The sequence below is a fragment of the Phalacrocorax aristotelis genome, chromosome 1 (genome assembly GCF_949628215.1).
Source record: "Phalacrocorax aristotelis chromosome 1, bGulAri2.1, whole genome shotgun sequence".
Taxonomy (NCBI): domain Eukaryota; kingdom Metazoa; phylum Chordata; class Aves; order Suliformes; family Phalacrocoracidae; genus Phalacrocorax; species Phalacrocorax aristotelis.
In genome coordinates, this window is record NC_134276.1 from 99,381,575 (window position 1) to 99,401,574 (window position 20,000).

The 20,000-nt window shown below is 37.9% G+C and overlaps 1 protein-coding gene across 3 annotated transcripts in view; it reads left to right on the forward strand.

The window, feature by feature from the left end:
• DSCAM (DS cell adhesion molecule) overlaps positions 1-20,000 on the forward strand; it is a 400,878-nt gene that overhangs the window by 17,269 nt on the left and 363,609 nt on the right. The window lies entirely within an intron of this gene.

Below are 20,000 nucleotides of genomic sequence, written 5' to 3' on the forward strand. Positions count from 1 at the left end.
TTTGTGAGATGTTCTGTGCATTTTCAAAAGGGATTTAAGAAAAAGAAGTTATTCACTAGATTTTTCTTTCCTGCTCTTTCATGAGTGTCCTCCTTTCTTGCATGAGGCCTATTTATTGATAGTAATTCTATGCATCCTTTTTTAAGTGCTAAAGGAACTGGGTATCTTGAGTCTGGTAGAAAATCAGGGAAACCTTTATTCGTGCCTATTTTGATATCTCTTTTCTCTTATGACAAACCCAAAGCCCCTTTGAGTTAATTAGAATTATTACCCTCATTTTACATACAGGGAAACTGAAAAACAAAGAACCTTCAAGATTTCATCTGTTTCTCATAGAGGCTGCTGCAAACACTCAGGCAGGATCTCTTAAAATAAAGTCCTTTTTACTTGTACCCATGCTTCCTGTTTCTTCCCAAGTACTGGAATAGGAAAAGGTATAGAATTAAATGTGAAGCTGGTTAAGGAATCCTTGATAATCTGGAGGGAATGCTTTATATTCTCATTAAAAAAACAAATACTGCATGTAGTCAGTGCTTCAGATTTGTGTCTACAGAGCTCTTGTTGCCTTGGCCTGGAGCTCCCTGTGTAAGGATATAGATGGTGAAGCTCAACGGGAGAGGTGGGTTTTGCAAAGCATTGTTTGTAGTTGTAGTCAGCTAAAAGAAGATGAAATGTTTTGCCTTTGCTGTGTCACTTTCATTTAGATTTACTTTCTTACTACATCTGATAGGTAATAATAAATTGTTGTAAGGAAACCACAGCAAGATAGGGTCATAAATGTACATGCCCTAAATTTGTCAAAAACAAACAAATAATCAGCACGTTATGTGGTTTTAATAAATTTTTTAAAAAATGCATTTAGAATCAGGAATGTCTTCCTTCTCTCTGTCTCAAGGAAGTTTTTTTTTCTCTATCTCATGATTAATGTCCTTTGCAGGAGACTTGTAGAATTTAAGGTGTACCTGAGTTATTTGGACATTTTTTCTATCAATTATTTTGTTAGGGAAAGTGTGTACTTGCATGGGTTAAAAATTAGGTCTTCCTATTGAAAAAATCATGTTTCAGCCAAAACCCCCAAAGAAATAAAAGTCTGTAAGGGATGCAGAAAAAGCCAGAACTTTTCAATATTTTTAAAATTAAGTATTTTCCTGTTTTCATTTCAGTGAAAACTGTTTGAAAATTACTTGTGTTTTTACAGAAAAAAAAATCTTAGGATAAAAAAGTTGCATGACTTTTGTTTGATTGCTCAGTTCCATTATCAATCTTAGCAGTGTTTTTTTTGATGTGCTGCTTATTCTTTCCTTTCCTCCATGAACTGCTTTGGGAAAAGGAGTAGTGAATGTTTTGGGTTAATTAACATACAGATGCTAACAAAGTCCTCCAGAACTTCCAGATAGGACACTTTCTGTGAAACAAAATTGCCAGAGTTCAGAAAAATTTTGTGTGCAGTCATTAAACTGCACCATTTATCTGAGATGCTCTCCTTAAATAAAATCAATGTTATTTTTGCATTTCCCTAATGGGAACCTATTAAGCTAAGTACACAGGCATTTTTAACCTCAGACACATCACAGTAGCAAGTCAGTACTGGATTCAACCCAGTGTATTAATGAGGAGCATTGAAATACATGATCCTGTGTCTGGGCAGTTTGGTTCCTGGATTTGGAAGTACTTTGCTGATGCACTGTGTCACATCAAGATTCTAATCTAGATGATAATTTTAGCCCTTCCTTCTCTAATACTCTGCCTGATATCTCTTTCCTGCTTGACAGTTATTATGGAGTATCTTTCAATGCTTCTGTTCAGAATTCTTGCCTTCTGGAGTTCATAGATGCCCATAAAAATAAATTCTGGATTCAAACTTGGCTTCAAATGATTTTAATTTGAATGATGTACAATCTATTAGGCCAATGAAGATTTACTGTCTTTAAAGTCAGTAGGGATGGGAACTGCAAAGCAGTCTAGGAAAGGCTGGCTGTATGAGTATATACCATGTGAATAGAATGGAGTGGGAAACTAGAAGAGCAGGGGAAGAAAAAGTGGTTTAGATTTATTCTGATTTGGGAAACACCTTTTTGGAACAAGGAATAGAGCATCAAATTCAGAATGGAACAGTGGCAAAATGTGTAGAAGAGATATAAGCCAATATACAGACAGCAAAAAAAAAAAAAAGGAGGCAACTTTGTGCTTCTCACACTGCAATAGGTATCTCATTAGTTCTCTGTAATGGCACCCTAAAAGCACTGGCATGAGTGTTGCAGGCTTGGAGGAGCAGGGCATTGAGGAACTCGGGCCCTCTGCAGAACCATTTTCTGATTTGTGGTTGTTCACTCACTCAAATTCTGGCAGGGAGCTGAAGTGACTGCAGAGAGCTCACCCTTGAAGTTTATGATCTGCTGTCCTTATGGGCCTAGAATGTGATAAAATACAGGGTTTGCGTTCTGATTTGCCATCTAGGATGGTGGCTATGTGCTGAGTGCTAAACTTGAATATGGAATGATTTATGGATGGTAACATGGCATTTATTCTGCAGCCTTGGGAAGGGTGCACCAGTCTTGGAGGAGTGTTTACCCATGGCACAGCCCCTCCAGAGATCCTCAAACAATCATAGGCAGGGGTGGAAAAGGCAGATAGCATTAGATGTGGTGCGGCATCTGTGGCAGCTGGCTTCTTGCTTCCTGCTCTCTTGCTGTGTAACTTTTTCTTATGCCAGTGTTACATGGAGTTGCATCTATAAATACCAAGTTGTTTTGAAGAAATCCTTTTAATTGATTTCTTGCTGATGGGTTCAGTTGAAGCCTGCGCCTCTGAACAGCTGGCTAAACTTTGGGAAATGCCTCTGTAATATGGAGAGCAAAGCAATGGATTAAATTTCAGTAAAGAGGTTTGCCAGTGCTAATGACAGTAGGCCCAATTGGCTGAAGAGCCCTGCAATGGACCAGCTGTAGCTTAATTAAGCAAGAACTAACATGACCCTCGAGTGGCCTGCATTGGCTAAAACATGAGCTCCCATGGTGGTTTTTCTTGGGCCCTTGTCAAGATCCAGAATATCTCTGGGGTCACAAACTCTGGTGCTGCTTTCATGTTGAGTGAGCTGTCTCAGATGTCTCCACTCTTGGGCCCCCATATAATAGCTGTGAGCATGACCCAGATTTTTCTAAAAATAAGTGGACTTTTTCATTTGTTCTGTTGTAATTAAAAGGGTGGCTGTAAAGTTTTCTTAGAACACTTAAGATAAAAAGTAGACAGTCCCCTTCCCCCTCCCTCTTGGACACCAGTGCAGATAAGTCCTTGGATGTAGAAAATTTGAATTTACAGACACATGAAAATATTGTTTTGATAAATCACATGCATCTTTCAGTGGCTCAAAGGATATTAAAATGTCACAGTGAAGCAAATCAGCATTCTTATTCTTTATTCCTGTCTTTGAGGATACACTTTGCAAACTATGGAGAAAACAGATAATTATGTCTAGGAATTAGGAGAGTCAGAATATTGCTGTACTGCAGTGAACAATTAATGATATTTATCTCTCACATAAGGCTTTACACTTTTCCTAAATAAATCTCTTCTTATGGAGTTAAGTAGTAATTCAGTAAGTGTTATCTCAATTTTGCACATACCGAAACTGAAACACTGCATGAGCATGGGGAAAACATCAAATCTGCCTCAAAGCATTTGCTAGATTTTAAATTCTATATGTAGGTATAATCTTGGTCTTCATTATACATACTTTAGGCCACATGTTCAAAATGTTTCTCTCACTAAGTTTTTGTTTTATGTTTGTTTCTATAGACCGCTCTTGATTTGGGCTCTTTTGGGATTTTACTTTGAATACTTTAAGACATGAAAAAGTAAGAAATCACCTATTTTATGTTCATACTCATTTACTCCCACCTGTAAATTCTTATAATATTTGTAAATCTACCTAAACATTGCCAAATGCAATACAAGCAAAGCAAGGAATTATAAAACAGAAGCTTAACCAAGGGGAGGAGGAAGTGGGCAAATTAAGGAATAAATTGAGGTATACTAATTTTTGCCGTCTTCTTATTTGACTCAAAAAGTGTTAAACGTAAATCTACATTTCAAGGTTTTTTGAACGCTGTAGAAAAATCCTGAGCTTTTTGAAGCAAAGGGTAACTTTTATGTTTTGTCAGCACTGTATTCTCTAAAGATGCATAAAAACTTGTTTCTGATAGCTCCATTTGGCTGTAGTCTAAAACCAGTTTTGGGAAACAGTAGACAGACAGAGCCAAGCTTGAAGCCATTTAAGGTATCTGAAATTGGACTTTTGGCAAGAAGCTCCTCCTTACACACTGTCATTGTTTGGTGTGGTGTTTTCTGGTTTTTTTTAATACTCATAGTACCAAAATAAACAAGAGAGAGGTTACTTAAGAAGACATAAGAGTAAGTTGCAGTCTAACAAATTTACCTATATATACTCTTTTTTTTTGACCAGCACTGACTTTTTAAATTGATTCTCTATGATATAGAGAAGGAGGACCTATGAGAGACCACAGACACCAATGACTTCAGTGACTTAAATGACTTGCATTTATAAAAACAAACACTTTAGAATACTAATTGAAAGAGCTACATCAGAAACAGAAAGTAATTTAAACTTTATGCAAGTTGGTAAAAATTCAATGTTGATGACTTTTTCTTTTTTAATAAATGGTGTTATATGTTCCCTGACATTGTAGGTGAAATGAATAGTGGCATCTAGTTTAGAGTAAATTATTAGACTATAGAAGCCCATGCTTTTGGAATAGCCTTATCCTGTAAATAAAGACAATAAATCAGACTTTTTGATTAGCCCTCACTTGTTAAACATCCTATATAAAGCTGTCCTGGCTACAGGTGGAATATCTAGCAACTCATAGATCAGCAAATGGCAATTTTTACTGTTGTAGCTGTCTGTCATTGACCCTCCTATTCTAAATGGATAACACAACTTCTCTCTTTGGGGCATGTGGCTCCTCTTTTTATGTTTACTTGCCTATCTGAGGAAAAGCAGCACGTTCCTTCAGCGAAGAATAAGGAGCTTTTGGGGTATACTTGTGTAACTGAGGTCAGAATGTGTCCCTGTAACAAGTGCAAGTCTCCCTCAGAAATCCCCATGATGACAGATGAAGCTCACTTTTGTGAAGTGTAATTCTGATCTCTTTCAAGTGGAAAGCTCCTAGATCAGGAAGCTATGGTGAAAAAAATCATCTCATTCAGTTGGATTTTACTCTTTACATACATTATTCTAAGTTGACTGTCTGGATGATGTTCCAAAACAAAAAAAAAAAAAAGAAAAAAAAAACCAAAAAGGAAAGTTTCCTGCACTCTGAGGAAAGAATATTGGTTTCTTACAAAAATAAAGGTATGGAATAGGAAAGAGAGAAAGAGGCCTTCAGAAAAGTGGACCTCAACTTAGTGGTAGGCAGTTTATTTCTCAAGTAATACTGCCAGTCCATGCACATGGGAAGTCATAAATGGCACTATGTTTGCTTAACTTGAGGTTTTGTATTACTGTTATTTGGTAAAGCTTTTAGAGAAACTCTGCAGATGTCAGTTATGGAACCTGACATTTTTATTTATAGTGTTCCTAATCTAATAGGTTCGGTTGTCTTGATTTCACACCTAATTTCTGAAAATATTGTGACTAGACAGGGTTCTAAAACCCACTATAATATAATACCTGTTGACAGAGCTGATTAAGACTGAAAACAGAGAAAAGTAAGTGCCCTAGTATGTGTCAGAGGTCACTGAAAGAGCTTATTCAAGGCTGCTGATATAAAGCAGCTAGATATTCTGCTATCTATGGATGTTTTGAAAAGTGAATTGCTCTTTAATGGAATCCTCTTTTCATTGGACTGTCACCACTGACTGCTCTATTATGTGTTCAATTATTACACATTTAAAAAAATATGACTTGTTCTGAAGAACGATATTTTTAAAAAAATGAAATGGTGAAAGTTTGGAAAAATGTTGTAGCTGTTACACAATATGCTAGCTGACTTCCCTATTGTGAACAAAAGCAGTTATTGTAGAGGTCCTATTTTATGCAAAGGCATAGTTCTTTTCTTTTGCCTCAAAGGGTGGATGATTTCTATTTTAACAGGGAAGGATACACTTGACCTCCATAATCGTTTTGTGTTGGAAAGACTGAATCACACAGATTTAGTGCTGCTACTACCGCTTCCTCTTTCACAAATGTGTGCGTTCCTCCCTTTTTACAGTGTGTGCTGTATTTTAGTTTGTGCATAACCAGGCTTCACATTGACAGGAAAATTCACATTAGTTGCATACAAGAGGGAAGACAGAAAAAGGCAATAAGATTACGTATACTGGATGTGGAAGCAGCCAAGTACCTGTCTTCTCCAGGTGCAATGTCATGCAAATATATAACCTTGATGATGAACCCCATGTAGCCTCCTTCTTACTGGAAATGTCAAACATTCTTTCCTGTGTAAAAGTCAGGTTACTAATTTTTGTTTTGCTCAGTTCAATCTAAAAAGATGTGTTATAAACCCTCCTCAGGTGCTTAACATTTGTGTTAAAACCATGGTTATTAATCAGAGAGAAAATTAATAAAGGGACCTCATTTTGCAAAGCTTCTCAATAATTTTGTTGTGCAATGAAAATAATTCTGGCAGTGCTTTCTTCCTCTAGTAAGCATGGGGACATGGATTATTATTCACCACAGTCTCCTGATGAGACGTGTCAGTCTCTAGGTTTCAGCAAATGAGGCAAATGCCTAGGGCAGAGACTGCCAGAAGGGGCTAAATGTCCTTGGCCACACTCCCTCTTTCCCCACAGCATGGGTGAGCCTCGGGAGGGGATAGGAATAGTTTGCATTCCACCATCAGTTCCAGACGCAGAGATCTGCAATACTCACTTCTGCTTTTTATTGTGTATTGTGACAGTGATCACTTGAGGTGTTGCTGCATGACAGGACAGTCTGCATCAGGACCATAAGAGAAATTTCTCTGGACTCCACCAAGGTCTCAGGCATGCTATCTTCTGCAGTTCCTCTGGGAATCCTGTATTTCTTTGTCCTATCTCTAAGGAGAAAACACAGCATGCTGTTGTATCTCTCGGCTCAGCTACTGCCTGCCCTTCAGGAAGGGAGCTGTTGTATTGCTCTCTACTGAGCAGACCTTGAGAAAAATCACCTAGCATTCCTTACTAAAGATTGAGTACTGTGGGACTGTGACCTGTGTGCACGCATGCGTGTGTATGTGTGTATACGTGTATAGGTAAAGGGAAGGCAGAGGAGAGAATGATGGATGGGAGAGTGTTCCTATTAATTGCTCCTGCTCCTCCTTGCTGAAAAAAGTCTACCTGGAGACATGCTTCAGCAATAGATGACTGCACCAGAATATGAATGGGGACAATATGGTCTTTATGTTGTCCTTTGTAAATGGATTATTGCCTTCTGGCTGTGGTTTACTGTCCCTAGCGTGTTGGGTTTGTAAGCAGAAGGTTGTGCCTTCCAATCAATTGCCTAAAAATGGAAAATCTCTCTCTTGTGTATCCATATTTTAAAAAGAGATGCTGGCTGTTTTTATGCAGACAGAACATATACAAAGGTAGACGGTGGCTTCATATAACTCGTTATCTTTGAATTTTGCTTTTAAACAAAGCAAGCAAAATTTGAAGCATATTTCAGTGTGGAGGTCAGAAAAATTTGTGTCTCATCTAATGATAAGCAAAGGACATCTGGTTATACCATCTATCAGTCTATCGCCTAGAGCAAGAGATATTCAAGTTTGACATGTCTGTTTTGGGAGGGAGAGAGAGGAGAGCAGACTTTTATCAAAATGCAGGAGCTGAAGTTGTTGGTTTCCTTTGTTTTGTTTTGGATTTTTTTTTTCCCCTGAATCAGTTATAATTGTATTTACTGTGTTCACTCTTTGTGGATGATACCCACAAATCTGATCAACACTTCCCAAAAGATATTAAATTAAAATAATTTGAACATTAAGAATGTTTGAACACTACTTTTTAGTATTATTCTAGATTTAAGTTACCGAGGATTCTTTAAGTGAGCAGTTCCTTCTCATTAGTATTAAAAAAAAATCTTAAAAGATAAAACTTCTTTACTTACACTTAGGTATTGACAATGTTCCCCTAGATTTCAACATGAGTCAGAATGGCAGTCTGGCTTGCTTATGATTTATAGTTGCTACCAGATTATGGATTAATTCACATATAGTGTTGCTAATCCCAATGAAAAGATGAACATTTGGGAATTAAAAAATAGTTCATAGTTTCTAAATAGTATTTTGCATTACTAAAATATGTTCTTTTCTAGCTTTCTGGTACTTGCCATGCAATCAGTTCATACAGACTTCTAAAATTTTTAAAATGGATAGTGCGTAGTCTTTTTTTCTCGTTTGTGTGTGTCATTTCTTGGTTTTGAATTGTTTGGGTTTTTTTAATTTTTCCTTCACAAAATATTCAGGTAATGTGCTACATTGTGACATTTCTTTTAGATTATGTTAGTTACATCCCTTTTAAAGTAATATTTTGACATCAGGAAAGTTGATTGTTTCTTGGGTTGTGTTTTCTTTTCTCTTCAAATGAAGAATACCTTTAGAACCGGCTTTCTGGTTTTATATCTAAATCTCTTTGAATGCTCCTGATTTATTTGAAGGTGGTGTTTATTAGAGCCTGATTTGTGTACCTTGTTTGAAAGCTACCTTCTGGAAAGCAAATGAAGTGTATGAAGAACAGCCGATAACTTCCTTTGATCCTTTTTTTGATTATAGACTTGTACTTGTCTATATGATTCCTCTGGTGACCAGAAAGCTAGTCAAATTATTGTGTTACAGGTATGAGTAACTAGAATTGGGGCAAATAAAGAGGTGACTTTGTTGTAATCTATAAAACTCTTCCTTTATCACTTTCTAATTCTGATAAATAGTGAATATATGTACGAGGAGTTTTTAATTTAAAGATTCAAAACTTTGAATTTTTTAAATTATTAAACTTGAAGTATTACTTTGATTTCTGTGTATGAAATCTAAAGTAAGTCTTTCAGAAAAATTAAAGTAGATTTACTGTTGGGATTAAAGATTTGAGAGAGGAAAAATATATGAAAAGTTATTTTCACGAAAATGAACAGCAAAAAGAAATTGATCCTTCAGAAGAAGAAAGTGGTTGTTTTTTTTTCCTTCGCTTTGCTTTTAAGACAACATGAATTATTAACAAACCTAAAATGGTTCTGCCATTGGAAGTCCTGCCTGTTACGGACTACAGCCAGAGCAGCTACTCTTAATGGTTAAGCCCAGGCTCTATATCCCTAACATTTGTGAATGTCAGGACCCAAAAAGTCTAGCTACCACCCGTCTCAAATGTCAGGAGAAGACTTGGGGAAACAGCCGTCATGGAGCCACCAGAGAAGAATATCAAATTGTACCTTGTGCGCAACTGCAGCTCCAGCACAGGTCACTGTTGGGCAGCCATGGAGTCGCTTCATTGGTAAATGCTAACCTGATTTGCTCATCTAGAAATCTTTCTGATAAGGGAAAGTGAGAGGTCTGTTCCATTCAGAAAGTTGCCAACAGGCCAGCTCTTGCTGTCTTTGTGGATTGAATGAAAAAGTATAAACATGTGAAATACATTTCATTTTGTGTATTCACCAGGTATTGCTAAAGAGGCATATGTCACCTATGTTAGACTGAAACCCAAGAAACTTTCAATACTGACACTCTGGAAAAGCCTTCTGCTTTCCATATGATTGTCCAGAGTGCCTATGCGGGTAAAGGCAAGAGAGTATCAGAAGTCATTCTCCTGGACATACTGATTGGAATCACTGAAATCAAGAAGAAACTTTTCCTGCATGGTGGTGTTCAGTTAGAGATAGCATCGAGTACCTGGTGGGGGCAAATAGCTTGTGAATAGGCCCTCTGTGGGCAGTTCATACAGCGGAAAGGGGCTGCCAGCATGGATAACCTGTTGTGCTCAGTTTTGTGGAAGATTGCATCAGAAATGGATGTAAATGGTTTTAAGAGAGATTTTATTATCGAATTTTAGCTGTAAAAGCACGTCTGCATATATAAGTGAAAATTTTCTTCTGAAGCTAAAACTTTCTGTGCCAAGCCTGTCTAGCTCATGAAAGATGCATTTTTGAAGATCATCTTCTCTTTTAATGATAACTCAGGTTTTTACAGCTAAAATTTGTTTTCTGTCTGTAACTTGGTAGAAAGGGCAAATACATGTTTGCACTTATTGCATTTAATAGAACTGGCTATGGCAATGACTGATTTGTTTCTTTAGTAATAGGTAAAACAAGTCTGTAACTGGGGCTTTTACTGCAATTGCATGAAAAATGGAAATTTTTGTTCATTTTGGCTACAAAGCCAAACAAACATTATTTTTTTTTTTTTTAAACATGAATCAAATTGATCCTTTCTAGATTTTCCCCTGGCTGGGGATAGAAAAGACAGAATGCTTCCTCCGAGTAGCATGAAGTATTTAATTCACAGAGACGGAAAAACCTTTCTTTGCCCTATCAGCATATTTTTTAGCTAAAGCAATAAACTACTGATGCTATGAAAAGCCGAAATCAGAACTCAATAGTCTGAATGACTCTTAAGCAGGCATTCTTTATTGCAGTGCTAGACGCACAGGGGATCACTCCTCCTAATGTGCATCCCACAAGTCATGATGGACAAAGCTTATATTGCTCAGTTCTATACATATGCATTAGATTTCCTGGAACTAATTTTAATATTTGCATGTTAATTACCCATGCGTTTTAAGTCTCTTCTTCTACATATGGTCATGGGTTGGCCCATCGAGTCACAGTGTGTTGCAAGGTGTGTTGGTTTCAGCTGGCGTTCTGACTCTTTTCTAGATGGAGATGTCCTTAGTTCCTTTTGTCTTGGTCTTGACTAGCACCTGCTGCTGGGTTGTTTGCATCCCTTCAGGACGTTCCCCATCAGGCTTGTGAAGATTATGTCCTTGAGTGCATGCTTGCCTGAGGCCCCTTACAGTAGTTCCCGTCATGAGGCTGTTATGTGTTTGTCCTGGGTGCTTCTTGTCTTAAAGCCTTTCTGACTCCCCCGAAGCAACAAGTTTTAGTCACAACAGCTCTAACTCTATCACTACAAAGAATTAAATTTGAACACAACAGATTGATTTTGGGTATCTAAGACACAGAATGTGTTGCTGTATATTATGTTCTTCAGAATTGCGCTACTTCTTCTGCCTCAGATCCATTTTGAAACCTATTGCTGTTTTGAACCATACATCTAGTCTGGTTTCACTGCACTAGATGGCAAGCTCCTTAGGCAGATTATCTGTCTGTCTGGTGGTTTTTCTTTTTTTCTTTTTTCTTTTCCCCCTGTTTTTTATAGCACCGATGGAGCAATTCATACTTCTCCATTTGTACTGTAGTGAGCATCTAGCACTCTCTGCCAAGGGAACAGTTTTAAAATCATAAATACTATGGGCTCCAGTTTTGCAGATGTAAAAATTATAATAAGCAAAGGCCAGAGTTTGTCTGGTTTTTTTTCTATTCAGCACTTGCTACTGAGAGAGGGATTTATAAAATCCCCCTAAAAGATAAGTAACTTAATTTCTGGCCCTTCAAAGCTTAATCGCTGCAGTTTAAATGCAAATGTTGTTATTTCTTTTATACTTAAAACAAAATTAGCATTTCAATAACAGGTGTTGTTGCTTGGTGTTGTGGTTTAACCCCAGCTGGCAAATAAGCACCACCCAGCTGCTTGCTCACCCACCCCAGTGGGACGCGGGAGAGAATCGGAAGGGTAAAGGTGAGAAAACTCATAGGTTGACATAAAGATGGTTCAATAGGAAAAGCAAAAGCCACACACGCAAGCAAAGCAAAACCAGGAATCAATCCACTGCTTCCCATCGGCAGGCAGATGTTCAGCCATCTCCAGGACAGCAGGGCTCCATCACACATAACGGTGACTTGGGAAGACAAAACACCATCACTCTGAACATCCCCCACTTCCTTCTTCTTCCTCCAGCTTTGTAAGCTGAGCATGACGTCATATGGTGTGGAATATCCCTTTGGTCAGTTGGGGTCAGCTGTCCCGGCTGTGCCCCTTCTCAACTCCTTGTGCCCCCCACCTCAGGCTGCTCACAGGTGTGGCGGGGTGAGAAGCAGAAAAGACCTTGACTCTGTGTAAGCCCTGCTCAGCAGTAACTAAAACATCCCTGTGTTATCAACACTGGTTTCAGCACAAATCCAAAACACGGCCTCATACTAGCTACTGTGAAGAAAATTAACTCTATCCCAGCCAAAACCAACACACTTGAGAAGTTGGGTTTTCCTTTTTTCTGATGTCTAAAGTTACATAAGTAAAACCTTGAAGCTTGGAAAATAGGTATTGGAAGCATCCAAAAACATTACTGCTCCATGTAGGTAATGAAGTCATAGGCTTTCTGACTTATATGTTGTGAAAGAGTTGTTTTCATAATACAATGTGTTTCAAAGTATACGTAGTTGACATTTTTTCACTTTAAGGTTTAAGCTGCTGAAAGTACAGCTTTTGTATTGCTCAGGATGTTACTAAAATGCGAGAAGATGATGCTGAATTAAATAGTGGAATATGGGGTGTGTGTGGTTATTGGTAAGTGGTGTTGGAGGACTTTAAAAAAACCTTATGCATTTATACACAATTGAAGATAAAACCCCTCCAGCTTGGGGAAAAAAAAAAAAGTGGAAAACATAAAGCTATGCTATTGGAGAGGTCATATGATTGTAAATAAAATTTAGCTCCAGGTAATACATCATGGACTAAATGAAATGATTTGTAAGCAAAATTCCACTTACTACTTAGTCTGACCTGGAGTCGGCTACTTTCTTAGACAGGCATCAGGGTTGGATATTTAAAATTGGAGACCTGCTGAATTAATAAAAAATACCTCATTTCCGAGGGCAAATGTTTTTCTGAGTTCTGTTACTTATTTAATCAAACATAGTTTGCAGGTTACTAATATGTGTCCAAAGAAGAGCAATGGAGCTGGTGAAGCAGGAGAGCAGGTCTTCTGGAGAGCAGCTGAGGGAACTTGTGTTGTTTGGTCTGGAGAAAAGAAGGTTGAGGAGAGACCTTATCGTTCTCTAGAACTACCTGAAAGGAGGTTGTAGTGAGGTGGGTGTTTGCCTCTTCTCCCAAGTAACAAGGGATAGGATGAGAGGAAATGGCCTTAAGCTGTGCCAGGGGAAGTTTAGGTTGGATATTAGGAAAAATTTCTTCCCCAAAAGAGTTGTCAAGCATTGGACTAGGCTGCCCAGGGAAGTGGTTGAGTCTCCATCCCTGGAGGTATTTAAAAGACATGTAGATGTGGTGCTTATGGACATGGTTTAGTGGTGGACTTGGCAGTGTTAGGTTTATGGTTGGACTTGATGATCTTTTCCAACCTAAATGATTCTATGATTCTATGAATATCTAGCTACTTTTCTATGAACTTGAAAATAGCAGTATCTAGTGTGCTTATAATAAATACAAAAAAAGCTTAAAAGCTTAGAGGTGCTTTGTATTTAAGTAGTGTTGTTATGTTGTTACAAAGGCACAACTAATTACTGCAACAGTGGCAACTCAGAATTTTGTTTCAGTAATGAAAGAAAAAGCTGGAACCTCCAGGACCCAAAAAAGGTCCCTGAACCTTACAAGTCACCTGGCTGTGTGGGCATATGCTTGGCATGCCAGAGCAGTCCTGGTTCCCTCTGACTGAGGGCAGCACTCAGAGACTCTGGATGGTGACAGATGTTCAGTAGGAAGGAAGGTCTTTCCTCAAACCATGGATCAGCTTTAGCACTGTGTAAGTACCTGATGCCATCTTGCCTTAAATAAGTGAGTTCAAGTGTTGCAGTTGCAGTTTAGGTTTCAGAAGAAGAACAAATCATCTCCAAAAGCAGGCTTTTATGTGAACCTGGGTGTGTGTCAGGTTGAGGAGGAGCATCTGAAGGATGCATGGAAGCAGGAATTGGGCAAAAAGGATTGCAAAGCCCAAAGGAGGACAAGACTCTTGCAAAGATGATCATGGTGTTTGACTTAAAGGTACCTGGTAAGGAAAGAAAGCTGAAGCAGGAAAATTAGCTCTGAGCTTTGGATGAGGGGTGTTGCTGGACTCTGATCAGTGCAGGTTCAGTTGGATGCAAGGCAAGAAGGTAGCAGGGAGAGTATCTGGGGTGAGGACAGGAAGAAGGAAACTCCAGCCATGATTGTAAACAATGCATTTGGAGAGCTTTGGGATGAAAATGTCTCCAGATGGAGAGAGCACTGGATTGTGGAGTTTACTAAAATGGTATGTGGCATGAAGGGGCTACAGGTAGTTAACTGTCATTTTAAAGGGTGAGCTTGTGCTCCCACACAGAGTAGATGGGCAGAGGGTGGATATTTTGCTGCATTTAACATAAGAAAAATAAAGTGTTTATCTTACCTTCACAAAATTCAGTGTTTTCTATACTTTGTAAAACCCCTTCTACCCTGCAGCAGTTGCAGGCAATTAATTGATCCCTCATTTCTGACTTATTCTTGTGTCTGTGTTCAAAATTACAGCATTGTGAGGTAAGCATACTACTCTGGTAGGATCACCATGGTAAAATAGATGTGCAAAGGTTAATAATGAAGATAGCCTTAAGGCAGGCTTCCTTTTAAAACAAAATGCTCATGTGAAAGCATATCAGTTTTGCTTGTTTTGATGGACAGAGTGACAAAAAATAATGTATAGGTACAGACACTACGGAGTGTACTTACAGGCTAAAATTTGGCAGACTTCTGAGGGTTGTTCGTACACTGAAATTTGTATCTTTAGAAACGTTCATGGAAACAAATATGTTTCTGGCTTAAGTTCACTACTAAGTGCAAATATAAGCCAAGAAATATACAAACACATTTAAGCTTTTAAATTTCTGAATTTTTAGTGAAGGCAGTTCTTAAGCTCTTTGTGCAACAAAAGCTTTCTGGAACTAGGAAGCAACATTTTTTTGTGTATGTGTAGGAAGGCTGAAAGGAACTATGGTTCATTAGGAAAAATTTCATCATGCACAGTTGAAAGCAAGGTTTACAACAAAGCTCAGTCCTCTGCGGAGGATTGAAGAAGGAGATTGCTCATTTTGCCTTGTGGAACCATTCTTCCGTTCCTGCTAGAGCTAACAGTGAGACAACACCCATTATTTTTCTCCCTGGCACTGCTACCATTATATTTTAAGACTTATTGATAACATGGTGTGTGTTTTGTATTTTAAACTTGTAGAACAAATAATTCCCAAGGAAAAATCTGTTTTCTTCTACATTTTTTCCCCTGTGCTAACCTTCTATTCTCCTCTTCCTGTTGATGTGCTTGTTGAAATAAGAAAACGCAAGGATGCACTTCAGAGATACCTTGCCAGCAGCTAAATCGTGCTGGACTTAGTGCCAGTCCCTTCCGAAATTATGGGATTTATGGCTAGTTCTTGCAAATAGTCTCTTTGATCTGTAAACATTTGTTGGGATTTTTTGTTAATTCAAAGGCGTGATCTGGTATGTAATTATTTTCTGAAATTGCCTTATTTATAATAATGTAGGGAATAGTTTGTTAGTTACATTTTAAATTAGAAGGTTTGAGTGACATTCGTAAGAATAGAAAGGTAGCTCTAAATATTTCTTAGTTTTTATACAGTCAATCACTTTTTATGTTAACCTGCCTGAAAGGTTTGCTTGGGAAGGTGGATAAAGAATGGCATGTTTCAAGACAAATAAGGTGGAAGTCGTCCCTTAAGGGAACAAAAAATTCAGTTTCTTAACCAGAGGTTAATGAAATGTAGATTCAAATCTTCAAGTCCCTGTCTCTTTCTAGGACCTGAAGTGCCCCAAAGAAATTATTTAGCCATTTACTACTTAAAAGCATTTGCTGACTGGAGAGGTATGGGTCATGGAGTTAGGACTGGTTAACATTTTTACTGGTTACTGTGGAGAAATTGCTAAACCTTTTGGACTATAGGCCAGTTGCCAATGCTTGCAGATGACTCTGCATCCTCACCAAGTGACTTTGTCACTCTACAAGTGATTTCAAGGAAATGTTTCCTGTTCCACCTGAAAGGAAGGAGGGTGCTGCCAGGGGAATACTCTTTCTTGGCATCCTCTTAGGCCATCATCCAGTAGTGGGACAAAGGAAGGAGTCTTATGGATTTATTCACTCCCTCTTCTGCCTCCTTCCCCCTGCCTTTTTCCTGCAACTACTCTTCAGGATATTTTTTAATTGCCTGTCTTTATCCATTGAATTTTTCATAGGTTAAATTTAGGTATTCAGTTACTTTTCAACACCACCAATGTTTGGTCACCTTTGGTCACACTGGTTTAGCTCATGTCACCATTTACCTCTCAACTTTCTGTTTCACTGTGTTATTTACTTCAGATCCATGCCAGCATCCTGGACTGGGCTTTCTGCCCTTCACAATTGCAGGTTCACATCAAAGTGTGTTACTCTGAAGCTGTCCCATAGCAAGTCTCCAACCTACACTTCACTGCCTTTCCAAAGTCTTCAGTGGAAATGGGTGTCATAGACTCTCTGCTTCCACCCTCCCATAATATATATTGGCAATGTATCTGCATACCTGCTTTAATTGTTCTGTCTTCAGACTGAAAGGATGCACCAAGTCTGGGACTTTCATATTGTCTGCTTCACATTAATTCCTATGTCCTGGCTAACACTGGCAGCATCTGAAGCAATGGCAAAAACTGATGAATCATCAGGAATGACATAATATGCCCCATTTGACGACTGTTTTAGAAAATTTGACTTATGAGAGGTACGAGCCCACTTTCTATTGTACCTAGCAATGAAACACATGTGCTTTGCAATCTTTGTTTTGTGCTTTAGTTGGTGTTTTTTGTGATAGAATCATAGAATTGTTAAGGTTGGAAAAGACCTCTAGGATCATCAAGTCCAACTGTCAACACAACACTACCATGTCTCCTAAACCATGCCCTGAAGCACCATGTCTATACATCTTTTAAATACCTCCAGGATGGCGACTCTACCACCTCACTGGACAGCCTGTTCCAATATCTGACCACTCTCTCAGTAAATAAATTCTTCCTAATATCCAATCTAAACCTCCCCTGATGCAGCTTGAAGCCATTAACCTAGTCAGGTAACATGCAGTGCAGCTGCTGTAAACATTTTATGCCATACAGTTATACTGCATTTTGAACTCTCTTAATTCCCAAATGTATGTTAATTCTTTCCTTGGCTGCTGCTCTAGTTCTTCCATGTTATAGTATCTGTTGATCTGTCTTTTTTGATTTTTGCTTACATTTGTGCCTCTGCACATCTTGTAGAGGAATCTCCTGGGAAACATCTTCTCTTTGTTCATGTTTTAGTCTCGAAATCAGTACTTGAATGTAGCTGTATTTTACAGATTGGCTATTTTACTATAATTAAGGTTCATGAATATGAAGATTCATGTAGAATTCCCATGGTGTCCTACAGTTAGATTTAGAAATAGGATTTTTCTCTCATCTCATTGTAAGCCATTATCGTGTCACTTTTGCTAAATTGTAACACTATATTGATTTTCAAGAAATGCAGAGGATGCACTTGCTAATTTTTGTTTTTGTTTTTAAGCCCAAGTAGATGGACTGTGATGACTGTTTGCTGGAGAGTTGGGAAAGAAGTTTTCTGGGGGAGAGCAAGGGGGGAAAAAAGGCTGATGAAAATCTTAAAGTAGCTTTATTTTCAAATTTATCATGAGCTTTGAATTTAACAAGACCCGTAATGGTAGAGTAGTTTACTGAACAAAGCCATTAACTGGAAGTTTTGAGACTTGTTTATATTTTTAGGACTATCCCTGGCTTTCTGTGTGTTTGTTTTGGGGAGAGGCCCTTTATATCTCATTGCCTTTGGCCTTGGTTCCACCTTGCCCTCTTTCTCTATTTCCCCTCTAAATTTTTTCCTTCTTTTTTCTTTTTAAAGATTATAATATTTTCCAATGTGGATACCACTTTTCATTACATGTGTTCTTTGTACTGCATGCTGTACCCACCAATCTCAGCTAGCGTTTAGGCAGCAGTGTCATGCATACACTGATAATACCGGAAAACTCAAAAGTATGTTTGTAGAAGTGATTCTATGTTTTCTATATGATGGAGTGGTTATTAGGTCATTGGCTGCAGGAGAAGAATAAATAGAAATAAATCTAAGCAAACTGGAAACTGTGCTTAATACTGACCGAAAACCTCTGAGTTCCAGCAAAAGTCTTGCTGGACTCTTGTTGATGGTAAAATATAGGATTATCATTGTTCTTTGCTCTTTTTCTTTGCCTCTATAACTGTTTGCTTTTCAATTTATTCTCCTTGTAATGTATTAGAGATTATTATAAACTCTGATTTGAAAATTAAACCTTTGCAGTGCTTGTTTCTTTGGAAAGTGATCCTCACGTTCACCTTGGTTGAAACCTGGACCATGTATTAAGAATGGCATTTAAGCTTTTGTAAAGCAAATTACTTATGTGACCAAAGGCCAGTTTTATTTGTTTTATTGAGAGAGAGAATCCTTCAGGAGTCAGGTTCAGTCAAGTCCTAGGACATTTCTGAATGCATTGAAGATAAATCTATCCTCGGAAGAGGAATGAATCAAACCCCAAGCAAAAGCCTGCTTAGATATCAAGTTGACATTAAAAAAAAAAATGTTTTCTCTCTACCAACCTTTCAGTAAAAATATAGCAGTAAAGAAGAAAAAGCTTGAGAAATGCCCTCAAAATACTGTATCATGTAAAACTGAAGGAACAGTGTTGCATTTTTTAAATCCATGTGTACATAGCTATTCATGAATTTCTTTTTATTCTGCTTTTCCAGATAGACTTAATGACTCCAAAATTTGACCTTCAGCAGTTGCTTTCCACCTTCCAAAGTTAATTAGAGTAAGAATAGGGAACTAGTCTCATCCTTGAGCCAACCTGCTGTTTTTTTGCTCTCAATAATATTTCTTACTCAAAATATTGCTCTAACTAGTTAACAGATAATTATATATAATTCTGCATAACTTGCTGATCACTTTCATAAGTTTCAGCTAGTTTATATTCCAGATATAGTTCTAGCTTTCAGCAAAGTGCAATTGCAGTGAATGATAGGGAGGTCTCATACTAATCAGATTTACTTATTCCCTCAAAATATAGTACAGAACATTAATTTCATGCTACTTCAAAATGTATTATCCAAGTGCCAATTCCATACCTACTCACAGAAAGGCTGATCTGAGATTAAAAAACCAAGAAAACCCTGAAAGATGGCAACATTATTATCAGTTTTATTGAAACTAGGTCTTGCCAGAAAACTTGATTTTTTTTTTTTTTTGCATTTTTTTTTTTAAAGATTCAGAAATATGCTAGAAAGGGAGTACTGTGATAATGGACTGTAACATTAAATAATTGACTTACTGTCATGGAAGTAATTAAAAACATTTATCAGCCTACACAAACTACACAGTATTTTATTAAATAGATTACAAAAACAGCCCCCAGGCCACATGACGTACCTCAAAAACAATACATTCTGTGGGTCTCTTCTTGGTTTAGCGACTGTCAATATTTTTATCTGTCACCTAGAAGAAAACATGACGTTGTTCTTGGCAAATCACTCCGGCAGCATGAGGACCTGTGTGCCAGGCAGTAAAGAAGGGAAATCTTGTCCTGCAGGGTGGCACTTGATAACGTAGGACATGCTGTGCACAAGCATGATCCTAAAGGAAAGCAAGCACTAGCTCCTAACTAGGGTTAACAGGTATTACAATATTCCTCCATCTGTGAGGATGACCTTAAGGGTCAAGTAGGAAGGGGCAGAGCTTATGTGTCTGCTTCCTGCTCCATGTCTTAGGATGGCCCAATGAATGGAATCTAGTGAGCATTTGCCATGCTACCAGCCATTGAACTGACTATATTTGGAAGAAGGAATAACGATGGTGGTCCAAATTATGCAGAACAACTATGTTCATCTCAATAAAATATATTTATTTGAATGCTTTGGCTGCTTTAACATAACAGAACA